The sequence below is a fragment of the Neoarius graeffei genome, chromosome 7 (genome assembly GCF_027579695.1).
Source record: "Neoarius graeffei isolate fNeoGra1 chromosome 7, fNeoGra1.pri, whole genome shotgun sequence".
NCBI classification, from domain to species: Eukaryota; Metazoa; Chordata; class Actinopteri; order Siluriformes; family Ariidae; genus Neoarius; species Neoarius graeffei.
The window spans coordinates 5,605,310-5,619,209 of NC_083575.1; the positions used below are offsets into that span (position 1 = coordinate 5,605,310).

The 13,900-nt window shown below is 40.5% G+C and overlaps 1 protein-coding gene across 1 annotated transcript in view; it reads right to left on the reverse strand.

Annotated features, from left to right (window-relative positions):
- Nucleotides 1-485: 485 nt before the first annotated feature.
- Nucleotides 486-13,900, reverse strand: part of zgc:172120 (uncharacterized protein LOC799440 homolog) — a 126,274-nt gene continuing 112,859 nt past the window's right edge. Inside the window, exon 5 of the mRNA XM_060925217.1 lies at nucleotides 486-526. The gene's annotated coding sequence lies outside the window, so the exon portion shown is untranslated. The remainder of the gene's footprint in view (nucleotides 527-13,900) is intronic.

The window sequence follows — 13,900 nt, forward strand, 5'->3', positions numbered from 1 at the left end:
ATTTCCAACGTTGAGGCTGTTGATGTTACAGAAAAGCAAGAGACATTCCCCATTGTCGTTAGTCTTCTGTGCTGTTCCAAATGGTCCAACCACAGTGTCAAACCCTTGCCTGCTACTGTCAACTTGAGCGTTGACGTCACCCATCAAGATTTTCACGTCATGACTGGGGATGTTGTCGAAAGTATCCTGTAGCTGGTTGTAGAACTGGTCTTTATCACTGTCCTCAGCATCTTCCATTGGTGCATACACCTGGACTATAGTGGTCTTTCCATGTCTTGACTGGAAGCGTGCTGTGATGATCCGGTCGCTGACAGGCTTCCGTCCGATAAGGGCTCTGGTGGCTTCCTTATCCAAGATCATGCCAGCTCCACGGCAGTGCTGGTCCTCATGTCCGGAGTAGAGGACTGTCCTTCCATCATTGCACAACTTCCCACTCCACCTCATCTCACCGATTCCAAGGATGTTGAGTTGGTACTCATCAAACTCCCTCAGCAGCTGTGCCATCTTCCCACTCTGGTACAAAGTTCTTACATACCATATATACACTTCATAAATATCTATATAAATATATAATTACAAAAATAAATATCTACTACATACCTATCCCTGTAAATATAAATATAAATATATAAACTATCCCCATAAATAAATATATACCATATATACCATATACTAAGTTAGTTCTAATATAACAATCAACCCTATTCTATTTATAGATTTATCCCTCATCATCCTCCGTTAACATACTTCCTCTTCCATATACTTGTTTAAAAATATTTTTTGTACCTTTTTTTAAACAGATTTATATTTGCACTTTGTTTTATTTCTGTCTCCAGTCTGTTCCATAAAGTCACCCCACAGCTCGATACGCACATGCTTTTCATATTTGTTCGAACCTTTGGTTTTTTAAAATTTAGGTCTCCCCTTAGATTATATCCCCCCTCTCTCTCACTAAACATTCCTTGTATATTTTTTGGCAATAGATTATTTCTCGCTTTGTACATTATTTGTGCTGTTCTGAATTTGACCAGATCCATAAATTTCAACATGTGTGATTTTATGAATAGTGGGTTTGTGTGATCTCTGTATCCTGTTTTGTTTATTGTCCTTATTGCTCTTTTCTGTATTGTACATATCGGCTGCAGAGTGGTTTTGTAGGTGTTTCCCCAGACTTCGACACAGTAAGTCAGATATGGCAAAAACAACGAGTAATATAGAGTACGCAAAGATTTGCAATCAAGAATATATTTTGTTTTCCACAGAATTGCCGAGCACTTTGCCAGTTTTGCTCGTACGTATCCTACATGAGGTTTCCAGCAGACTTTATGATCCAAAATCACACCAAGACATTTAATTTCCTGTACCATTTCTATCTTAGTATTGTCTATTATCAATTCTACATTACAATCTATTTTGTGTCTCCCAAACAACATGATCTTTGCTTTACTTAGATTTAATGATAATTTATTTTTGTCAAACCATAGTTTTAGTTTATTTATTTCAGTTGTGATTGTCTCCAAAGTCTGCTGCAAATTCTCACCGGAACAAAAAATATTGGTGTCGTCTGCAAACAAAACAAATTTCAGTACTTGCGAAACTCTACATGTCATTGATATATAATATGAATAATTTCGGACCTAATATTGACCCCTGTGGTACCCCGCATGTAATGTTCATGAAATCAGATTTATGGTTACCTATCTGCACAAACCGTTGCCTGTTTCTTAGATAGCTCGACAGCCAGCTCCACCCAACTCCCCTAACACCACACTTTTCTAGTTTACTTAATAATATACTGTGATCAATGGTATCGAATGCTTTTTTTAGGTCCACAAATACTCCAATTGCTATTTTTTTATTGTCTATATATTTTGTGATTTCCTCTATTAGTTCCATTAGTGCCATCGATGTTGATCTGTCCGTTCTGAATCCATATTGACTGTCTGTAAGGAGGTTGTGTTTTTCAATTAATTTGTCCAGGCTATCTGAAAAAAGTTTTTCGAGTATTTTGGAGAATTGGGGGAGTAAAGAAACAGGCCTGTAGTTTGTGAAATGGTGTCTATCTCCGGTTTTAAACAATGGTATCACTTTTGCAATTTTCATTTTGTCTGGAAATGTACCTGATTGAAAAGATAAATTGCAGATATGGGTGAGTGGTTTCACAATTCCCTCAATAACTGTCTTTACTGTTAACATGTCTATATCATTCCAGTCTGCAGAGGTTTTGTTTTTACATTTTCTTACAATTTGCATAATTTCTTCATCATCAGTTGCAGTTAGAAAATTTGTACTTGGATTTCTGTCCCCCATATCTTCTATGTCCCCACATTGTGTTGTCTCGGGTTCCTTTATTTTTGCCGCTAAATCTGGTCCCACATTTACAAAGAATTGGTTAAAACCATTCACCACATCCTCCATATTATTTATGGTCTTATCATTTTCAGTGTGGTACTCCGGGTAATTTGTAGTTTTGGATCCATTTCTCACAATACCATTTAGTACAGTCCATATACCTTTAATATTTTTATTTTTCTCCACTAATTTATTATAATAGTCTTTCTTACATATCCTCAAAATATTAGTTAATTTATTTTTATATTTTTAATATTTTTCCTCTGCCTCTATAGTTCGATGCTTTAAGAATTGTCTGTATAATATATTTTTCTTTTTGCAGACATTTTGTAGCCCCTTGGTTACCCATGGACTATTTGTATATTTATGTATATTACTGTATTTCTTTATAGGACAATTTTTATTATATAGTTCATTGAATATTATTAAAAATTCCTCATATGCTTTATCAGCATCTTTTTCTTTATAAACTACATTCCAGTCCTGTATCATTAAGTCATTTTTTAGTGCAATCATGGTTTCTTCAGTTATCACTCTTATATATTTATAATTTTTAGTATCCTTTTTCTTGCTATAATTACAGTAATATACATTAAAAATAGGTAGGTGGTCACTGATGTCTGTTAATAGTAGTCCACTCTCTGTATTATTTTCCAGGATATTAGTAAATATATTATGTATTAAAGTGGTGCTGTGAGAAGTGATCCTGCTTGGTCTGGTAATAGTTGGGTACAGTCCCATACTGAACACTGAGTTCATGAACTCTTCTGTCATTTTGTGTTTCTTATGATTTAAGAGGTCATGTTAAAATCACCACAGATGTACATGACCTTCTGTGTTGATTTTATAAACGTACTTTCCATCCAATCTATAAAAACTTCTATGCTTGATCCAGGAGATCTGTATCAGCTCACCGTTATATTTTTCATTTTTTCACAACATATTTCTACTGTAATACACTCCATCCAATCATCAACAGCTACCGTCATTTTATTATTAATTTTATATTCCAAACTATTATCGACATATATTGCCACTCCCTCTCCTCTTTTGTTCTTTCTGTTGATATAATTAAGTTCATACCCGTTCAGCTCAAAATCTACTCCCAACTCATCATTGATCCAAGTTTCTGATATGGCTATTATATTGAATGGAGTATTGAACTGACTGAGATATTCCTTCATTTTATGGAAATTGGCATACAGGCTTCTGGTATTGAAATGAATAATTGATATCTTATTTCCTTCTCTGATTGTTGCATTGTATTGATTTTCAGTGTAATACCGGCAGCTGATATTGATGTTGCTGAAAATATTATTTTCCGGATCAATATTATTTTCCATATCCTTGTGTTTTATGCTCAGTATAAAGGAAAGTGTCCAGTTCTTGTGTCCAGTGTCCCGTCCTTGTGTCATGATTGTAAGTTGCTTTGATTGGCTCCCTCAGAATTTGTCCAGTTCCCCAATATCTCGGATGACCAGGATCTTGGCCTCTTCTGGAGATCCCTTCAGCTTTATGAATATTTTGCAGTTTTGTGTCCAAGTGTTTTGGATTTTCCCCTGTTTCCTCAGGAGTCTTGCCTTTCTTGGAATGTCTGCATTTTTTTTGGTTAAGTGCTCATTTAGAAAAACGTCTGAGCCTTTCAGTTTCCTCCCTTGCTTTAACAGTTGCATTTTATACTTTCTGTTGGCAAATCTTATTATTAAAGCCGGTTTGTCTGTGTTGCTTCTCCGTGGGAGAGGGTGACATGCTTCGATGTTTGTACTTTTTACCTCCATCCCTTTGGAGTGCAGGAATGCTGTCACCTGTTGCTCCACAGAGTTAGCATCCTCCTCATCCTGCTCCTCTCCGTCTCCTCTCGCCACTGCTCCAGCATATGACCGGGGTTTAATCTGCAATCCGGTCACAATGATGTTATTTATCCGGGTGTACTGCTCCAGATCCTCCACTCGGTTCTCGAGAAAGGCGATCCTCTTTGCCTTCTCCATGTTCTGCAGCCTCAGAGCTTTGACCTCTTCCACCAGGTCCAGGATGGTCTTCTGCTGCATCCTGACAGCAGAGATTTCCTCACCCAGAAAGTCGAGGGATTTTTTGATGTCCTCAATCTCCTCGACCGTAGGCGCTCTCTTCGGGGCATTGCGTTTGTTGTTGTTACGCAGCCCGCAGGTAGCTCTCGGCCCGCTCCCGCGCAGCCTCTCAGCCCGCTCACGCGCAGCCTCTCAGCCCGCTCTCGCATAGCCTCGCTCTCGCGCAACCTCTCAGCCCGCTCTTGCACAGCCTCGCTCTCGCGCAACCTCTCAGCCCGCTCTTGTTGCATGGAAAGGATATCAGGCAACTAGCCGACAGGGAGATGTTGTACAGATGTTGTACAGATGATGGTGTCTGCAAATGCACATGAGCTAGCAGAGAGAAGGGACTATCTGAAGCGATTTGTTGCAGTTACCTCAATGTTAGGGGCTCAGGGACTACCCTTCCAAGTAAGACCTTAGTTTTTTTCTTTGTGTTTTTGCCCATCTCGTAAAGTAGCTCTAGCGAGCACTTAAATAATGAAAGCTGTTTTTGAGATAGGACAGAAATGGTGAACAAATTTTCTTTCTAAACTTCACTATCAGTTTAAGCTTATTTATTTGTTTGATACCTGCTCTGAAAACTAAGTGTCCCCCAAAGGGTTAAGGTATACTGTATTCTCATTTGGCAGAATAAATGTTTGAGAAACATTCAGATTTGTCTGTATTGTCAGATTTCACTCGGATTTTGAAATAAGCTAGTTGTAACTAAACTAATTAAATAAAGCACCACACCATTATGTTGTCTCCTGTTCAGTGCATCAGACTGAAATAAATAGCTTTATTTGGAATATAACCTAATTAATTTTTACCAAATGCATTGATGGAGATATTTGCAAACATCTTTCTTCATAAACATAGCCCCAGCCTCTAATGAACTGATTTAGACTTATTTTGTTAATATAAAGAAGATATCCTGAAGACTTAGGAGAGAAATAGCAGGGTAGAAAAAGAAAGTGATCCAGATAACAGATTCTGATAAATGCTCTTCAAATAATGAATAATTGACGAAGCCTATGTAGGAGCAATAAAAAAATTTCGACGTGCGCGCATTACTGAACACACTCCTGGGGCTAAGCCCCGCCCATCTCTCAATCCTAGTGACGTCCATGATCAATACGCTACTTCTCCCACTCCAGAAATTTACAAAAATAAGTTGGATCTTCAAGCCAAATATGAATTATTATCATCTGAAAAAACAGAACGTCTACTACTGAAGTCACGAGGCTTTGTCTATGAACACGGCGAAAAGGCTGGCAGACTGCTAGCGCATCAATTAAAATGTAAGTCTTCTGATCAACAGATCCCACAAAAAAGGAAAATGGAGAGCTCACTACAGACCCCCTCGAAATCAATGAAACCTTCAGCGCTTTCTATGCAAAACTCTACACCTCAGAATCACCCAGTGATGATACCGATATGAATTTTTTTTTCCAAATTTAAATGCCCCTGTTATTAACCCTGTTCATAAAGCAGAGTTAGAACTACCCCTCGGACAAACGGAGATTTTTAGTGCGATTTCGGCTATGCAAAGTGGCAAGGCTCCGGGCCCTGATGGTTACCCAATCGAATTTTACAAAAAATTCTCAACCAAATTATCTTAGAAATGTTTAATGATTCAATGAGTACTGGGGCCTTGCCACAGATGCTGACCGAGGCATCTATAACACTTATACCAAAGCCCAGGAAGGACAGAACACAGTGTGGATCATATCGGCCCATTTCATTGTTAAATTCCGATATTAAAATATTAGCTAAAGCACTCGCCCGGCGTCTAGAATCTGTTACTGATGAGGTGATCTCCCCTGATCAAACTGGCTTCATGACTGGTCATCATTCTTTCTCTAACATCCGGAACCTTCTTAATGTCGTGCACTCTCCTGCATCCAGGGGGGTGCCTGAGGTGGTTATCTCCCTGGATGTGGAGAAAGCTTTTGATAGAGTTGAGTGGGCGTATTTATTTAAATGTCTGCAAGCCTTTGGTTTCGGACCCACTTTCGTTGCTTGGATTAAACTTCTATACACTTCACCTAAGGCATCAGTGGTCATGAACGGGAAGCACTCAAAATTTTTCTCATTATCTAGGAGGGACACGCCAGGGGTGCCCACTAAGTCCACTTCTGTTTGCGTTCGCCATTGAGCCTCTGTCTATCATGTTAAAATCATCCCCGACAATAAATGGAATTTCTCAATGGGGGCAGGAACACAAGGTGGCTTTATATGCTGACGACCTACTGTTGTATGTGTCCGACCCGGTGCAGTGCATCCCCTACATAGTTCAGATGTTGCGTAGATTTGGTATCTTTTTGGGCTACAAGATCAACCTTACAAAGAGTGAGTGCTTTCCAGTAAACAACCTAGCTCTTTTAATCCCTCAAAGAGACCTGCCATTTCATCTGTCTAAATCTGGCTTCAAATATTTGGGAATTAATATTACACGGACTTTCTCTAAGCTATACAAAGAAAACTTCACACCCCTCATTAATAAGCTACAAAATGATTTACAGAGCTAGAGGTCCATTAATCTTTCACTAAATCAACTGTATTAAAATGAACGTTTTGCCCCGTTTCCTCTATCTTTTTCAATGTCTCCCTGTATTCCTTCCAAAGTCCCTTCCCGCCCTGGTTACCTCCAGTCTCCCTCTATCTACCCGACTCTACACCTCTAGCCCGGTTCTTATTAATACTCTACGAACTTGGTCACAATTTCGAAACCATTTCGGTTAAAAAGATTTTTCTAATCTGGCCCCTATCTGTGACAATCATCTTTTTCTCCCACCCAGTTTAGACAATACCTTTGCCTTGTGGAAAAGACTCAGCCTCTCCAAATTTAAAGACCTCTATAGTGAGAGTGTCTTCTCTACTTTCAATCATCTCTCTAAAAAATTCAATCTCCCTGGCTCAAGTTGTTTTCGATACTTCCAGGTCCAACATTTCATGCAAAATATCAACCTAAACTTCCTTTATGCACCCCAACCTTCTGCTATAGACAACATCCTCCAAATTCCCTCCAATCTAAAAGGCCTCATCTCAAGAATTTATTTAAATATATCATCTCTCGGAGATACCTCTCTCAATGCAATTAAAGAGAAATAGGAGGAGGAACTTGGGGTTGGAATACCCAATGAGTCCTGGACTGAGGCTCTGAAGAGAGTAAATGGGAGCACATCGTGTGCTAGGTTAGGTGTAATTCAGTTTAATGTCTTGCACCATGTCCACCTCTCCAAGTCTAAGCTAGCCAGAATCTATTCTAATGTGGATGATATTTGCAGCAGATGTCATATTGCTTCAGCAACACTAACACCACGGGCGATTGCTCTAAGACAACGAGGGAGGCTCAGCCTCCTCTAAAAATGACGAACATCGTGTAGGATGAATTGCGCTAGGCTTATGTTATAGCCGACCTTATAACATTGCTATTTCAGATCCAGAATCATAGAAATATATGTGCTCAACCCACTACAGTGCAAAATCATTCCGTTATAACTTTAATGTGTGCGTGAGTTTCTCCCCCTCGTGACAGCGCGATGCAGCCCAGCCTCAGTGCACTTCAATGGCATTTGGGAGCTCTGCGCTTTTCAATCTCAAAATGCAAGACGGTTATTGGACAAATACTGCGAAAACACCCGCCCACCGGACTCCCAGCCTCACATGGGAGGGACATGGCAAAGCTTTCCGCGAGGAGACTGGTGATTGGTGAAAGTGGACAGATATTTTCTTTGATTGACAGCTTGTTTCAACTATAGACAGGCAGCGGTGAATTTCAGTTCAGTCCCATGCGGATTCGCAAGTGCTGTGGTGTATTGTAAGAGATCAGCTTACATTTCGATTTCATTCATTACATACGGTTTCTACCAGCTTTTTTAGTTTGTATATATTTTCATTGTAAATAAAGTGTTGTCAAGTTTGCTATCTTAGTTCCAGAAATGTCATTTATTTGAGTGACTGAACTTGAACTTGAGGGGGCTAGTCAGCTAGCAAGAAAGTTGCGCACGGATGCCAAGCATTGCTGATTTAATTTTGGCGAAGCCATTTGCCAGTCTTCCTTTCGAGGAAAAAATTAAAATTAAAGAGCAGGGTAGACCAACGCCTCAAATTGACTTGGTGAAAAAGGTAGGGAATAATACTCATTCCTTTCAGCTCTCCTGGTACGAGAAAGTGAATTGGCTAACAGCAATTGACCCACATCAACAACAGTAAATAGGCTACTTTAGTAATATGTCATGGATGGACCAAAAATATAGAATCTATTTAAAATGTTTATGCTGAGTATATTATATTGGAATATATATTTTTCTGGATATGAATTAAACGGGGCGGCACGGTGGTGTAGTGGTTAGCGCTGTCGCCTCACAGCAAGAAGGTCCTGGGTTCGAGCCCCGGGGCCGGCGAGGGCCTTTCTGTGTGGAGTTTGCATGTTCTCCCCGTGTCCACGTGGGTTTCCTCTGGGTGCTCCGGTTTCCCCCACAGTCCAAAGACATGCAGGTTAGGTTAACTGGTGACTCTAAATTGACCATCGGTGTGAGTGTGAATGGTTGTCCGTGTCTATGTGTCAGCCCTGTGATGACCTGGTGACTTGTCCAGGGTGTACCCCGCCTTTCGCCTGTAGTCAGCTGGGATAGGCTCCAGCTTGCCTGCGACCCTGTAGAACAGGATAAAGCGGCTAGAGATAATGAGATTAGATGAATTAAACACAGCTACAATTTGGAAAACATTTTTAAACAAAAACACAGCCGAGAACATTTCACACTACAGACCTGGATTAAAAGTGAAGGATTATCAAAATTGTCAATAAAACATTTCTCAGTCAAAATAAGTAAAATATAGGGAAAGTGTCATTGAATGAAATGTGTGGCACCCAGCTCTATGTTTGGCTCCCCAAGGTCAGTGCTTGTGCCGATTCCAGAACACTCTGCTGTTACTGCTGAGGTTCCTGACAAAGAGCTGCTTTCAATAATGATCAATTTTTAAACAACATGCCACAATTTTAAAATATAAAATGTTAAAATATACCCCTCCCCCCCAACACCACCATCATGTATATTGGACAGTAGGCTAATGGGCCAAAAGAACCTGTTATTTCACAGTTTGTGACGCTGCCAACAATCAGCCAGATCAGAGGCAAGAGTATGGGCAAAATTGATGTGTTTTCTTTTAAAATCTGGAAATATCGTAACCGACCAGCCTCCCCTGTTTGAAAGACTACCAGCCGCCACTGACTAACACACATGTTTTGGTCATGTTCTTCCCTCTCTAATTACTGGTCAGCAATTTTCAAAACTCTATCTCAGTCACTAAACCTTAATCTGCAACCCAACGCTTACTCTGCTATCTTTGGAATAGCGCCAACTGACCAGCAGATTCTCAATAAGCATAAAGGCATCATAGCATTCACCACTTTACTTGCTCGTAGATGGATTCTGCTGCACTGGAAATCCCCCAAACCACCTAGCTCCTCCCTATGGATGAGTGACCTTATGCTCCATTTGAGTCTTGAAAAGATTAAATACACACTTAGGGGGTCCAAAAACCTCTTCTACTCTACCTGGAACCCAGTAATGTCTTTTATCAACACACTAAAACCCCTCCCCGACAATTCATGAACTCAGGAGTGTTAGAGCCTGGGGGTTGACGCATGTTCTCACGGCCTGGCACAACCTCTCTCATTTATTCTCAAGCCTGACTCTTTAACTAACTCCATTCTTTATTTTTTTTTCTTTGTTTAATTATCTACACCTGATGATTGTCATCATTACCTATTAATCTTATTACTTTTAGCTGTCTCTTTACCAATTTAATTCCCTTAGTTTGGGATGCACTACTAGGGATTTCATGGGATGGGGAGTGGGATGGGGTGGGAACTGTATATACACTACCATTCAAAAGTTTGGGGTCACTTTGAAATGTCCTTATTTTTGAAAGAAAAGCACTGTTTTTTTTCAATGAAGATCACTTTAAACTAATCAGAAATCCACTCTATACATTGCTAATGTGGTAAATGACTATTCTAGCTGCAAATGTCTGGTTTTTGGTGCAATATCTCTATAGGTGTATAGAGGCCCATTTCCAGCAACTCTCACTCCAGTGTTCTAATGGTACAATGTGTTTGCTCATTGCCTCAGAAGGCTAATGGATGATTAGAAAACCCTTGTACAATCATGTTAGCACCGCTGAAAACAGTTGAGCTCTTTAGAGAAGCTATAAAACTGACCTTCCTTTGAGCAGATTGAGTTTCTGGAGCATCACATTTGTGGGGTCGATTAAATGCTCAAAATGGCCAGAAAAATGTCTTGACTATATTTTCTATTCATTTTACAACTTATGGTGGTAAATAAAAGTGTGACTTTTCATGGAAAACACAAAATTGTCTGGGTGACCCCAAACTTTTGAACGGTAGTGTATGTTCTGTTAAAAAATTAAAAAGTATTGTTTTTTATATAACGTGATTTTCTACCTTGTCCTCAATAAAGAGAAAGTTGAAAAAAAAAAGCCTTAAATCCCTCGTACACTCTACCCAGTAGAAAAACACTGTCCCTAACAATGATCCCAAAACTATATGACACAGAACGTGCATTATGGCAAGACGGTGAAAAAAGCTCCATCAGTTTGCCTGACAACTGACTGCTGGACCTCTAGAACCACCTGCTCTTTCATGTCCGTCACTTGCCACTTTATTGGAAATTACAAGATGACATCTTGCCTGCTGGACTGCTTTGAGTTCACCGACAGACACACTGCAGAAAACTTGGTAGCGGAGCTATTAAGAGCGGTAAATGAGTGGCAAGTACAGGACAAAGTGGTGTGCTGTGCGAGTGATAATGCTGCAAGCATCACCAAAGCCATAAAAAAATCTGAAGTGGACCCACCACCCATGTCTGGCGCATACATTAAACCTGATAATAAGAGATTCCCTGAAGGTGGTGAAAACAACCGTGGACAAGGTAAAGGCTATTGTGGAGTTTTTCCACAGAAGGACAGTAGCTGCAGAGAGGCTGAAGTCCACACGGCGCCAGATAGAGTTGCCCGAACTGAGGCCCAAACAAGAGTGTGCTACCAGGTGGAACTCATCTCATCTCATCTCATTATCTCTAGCCGCTTTATCCTTCTACAGGGTCGCAGGCAAGCTGGAGCCTATCCCAGCTGACTACGGGCGAAAGGCGGGGTACACCCTGGACAAGTCGCCAGGTCATCACAGGGCTGACACATAGACACAGACAACCATTCACACTCACACCTACGGTCAATTTAGAGTCACCAGTTAACCTAACCTGCATGTCTTTGGACTGTGGGGGAAACCGGAGCACCCGGAGGAAACCCACGCGGACACGGGGAGAACATGCAAACTCCACACAGAAAGGCCCTCGCCGGCCCCGGGGCTCGAACCCAGGACCTTCTTGCTGTGAGGCGACAGCGCTAACCACTACACCACCGTGCCGCCCCAAGGGGAACTCAACATTTTATATGTTGAAACGCATTCTTGAAACAAAAGATGCCATCATCTCCACCCTGGCCCTCATCAATGCACCTGTTGATACATTAAGTCAAGAGGAATGGGAGCTGGTGAAAGAGGTCTGCACCGTCCTGCAACCATTTGAGGAGGTGACTGTGGAGATAAGTGCAGACAGGTACCTTGGACAATTGTTTTTTCTCTACTGCTATTCAGTCACTATTATACATTGCAGAAACAACACATATGATTGACAAAAAGCAATATGACGCATAATTTTAAAAAAGCCTAATTTTAAAAGTTGCTGTTTTCTCTCCTTCAGCTATGTCACAGCCTCCAAAATGCTCCTGCTGCAAGGAGAAATACTACAGCTGATGTTATAATGGAGATGCGATGTTATCTTGAGGAGCCCCTCATCCAACGAGCAGAAGACCCACTGAGCCGGTGGCAGGCCAAGGGCTCAGTCTTCCCACACCTGGTGAAGGTGATGGAGGGGAGACTGTGTATTGTGGCAACATCTGTTCCTTCGGAGAGAGTCTTCTCAAAAACAGGGCAGATACTAACTGAGAGGAGAAACCGCATCAGCCCATCCAAACTGAGGCATTTGATTTTTTTGAATGCCAACCTGCACTGAGGACATACTGTTTGGTTACTGAGTTTGGTTCTGGTTCTGTTCTGTGGATTTGTTTGTAGTGTTTTGTTCATTTGTTTTTGTGTTAAATTAAAATTAAAAGTTTGATTAAAGTATTAAAGTAAGAATGCCTGCTTTTGTAACAGAACAAATACACAAAATTAGGCAATTATAAGGCTTCTCATAAAAACACTAAATGCAAAAGGGTTTATCAACACACAAAGCATTCATATTTGCCAAGTTAGGCTAAAATATGAGGCTACAGATGATAATAAATTAAGAGCCGTTTGGGAGCCGTGCCACAAGAGCCGGTTCTCTGAAAAGAGCCAAACTTCCCATCGCTACTGCTGACATCGGCCTTCAAATCTGGCTGGCAAACCTGGTCGGCAAATCTGGTCATGTTTAGCGGAGCTTTGCAGAGACAGGCAGAGCTCTGCTAACATCAGTCACTGTATCTGGCTGGCAAATGGAAGCTCAAATATGTGCCTCTAAGGGATAGTGATAAAAATCCTCATGAATTTTGTGGTTTTTCAGTTTTTATGCATCTCTGGATGCATCCAAGTAGATTATATGCCTTAAAACAGCATTTCTGTCTATCGTAAAACATGCCGTACTTGATACCTTAATATTTATAGTTTGATTTAGGGTACCAACTTCATATTTTGTGCATTTGCTAATCAAAACAAGCTCTGTCCAGTGGTATAATTGTTTTTATGGTAGACCTTGTCATACATTTGCAATATGCATTTGAATTATAGGCGCAAAATGTTTTTTTATTTTTAAAGCCTAATAAATCAGAAAGTTGATTTCTTTGGAACACATACCTAGTTGCCTAAAGAGTACTATAACATGAGTAATAAATAAGATTAAAGCCGCTAGCGGCCTTGACGGGCCCTCGCACGTGTGGTTCCGCAACCCAGGACATCTCGCCACCCAACAAAACAGTCACATGTCATATATTCATCAAATGTTCAAAGGTGATGTGCATGTTGCAAATGCCATGACTGCTTGACAGATGAGAGATAGTCAGACAAAGACTGCGTGTGTGTGTGTGTGTGTGTGTGTGTGTGTGTGTGTGTTTCTGTGGTGTGAAAATGTACATTTATATCTGTACAAAACTATACATGTGTCTCCTCCTTATCTCTATCTCACGCTGTAATCTTAAGTCATCTTAGCTTTCCTGTGTCTGCAGTGTGTGTGTGTGTACATGCAGAGTTTTCATAGGTCTGCAACAAAATGCACAATGATGGCAGGTCACTAATATATAGATTTAGGCACTGCCTAAAAGCGGAGCTCCCATCTGTTTCTGGGTTGTAGAATTTTCTTATATCCTAGTCAGTCTTTTGTTTTATTTCTTTACTGGCTAGCACTGGCCACTAGGCGGTGTGTATGACTGGTAATTAC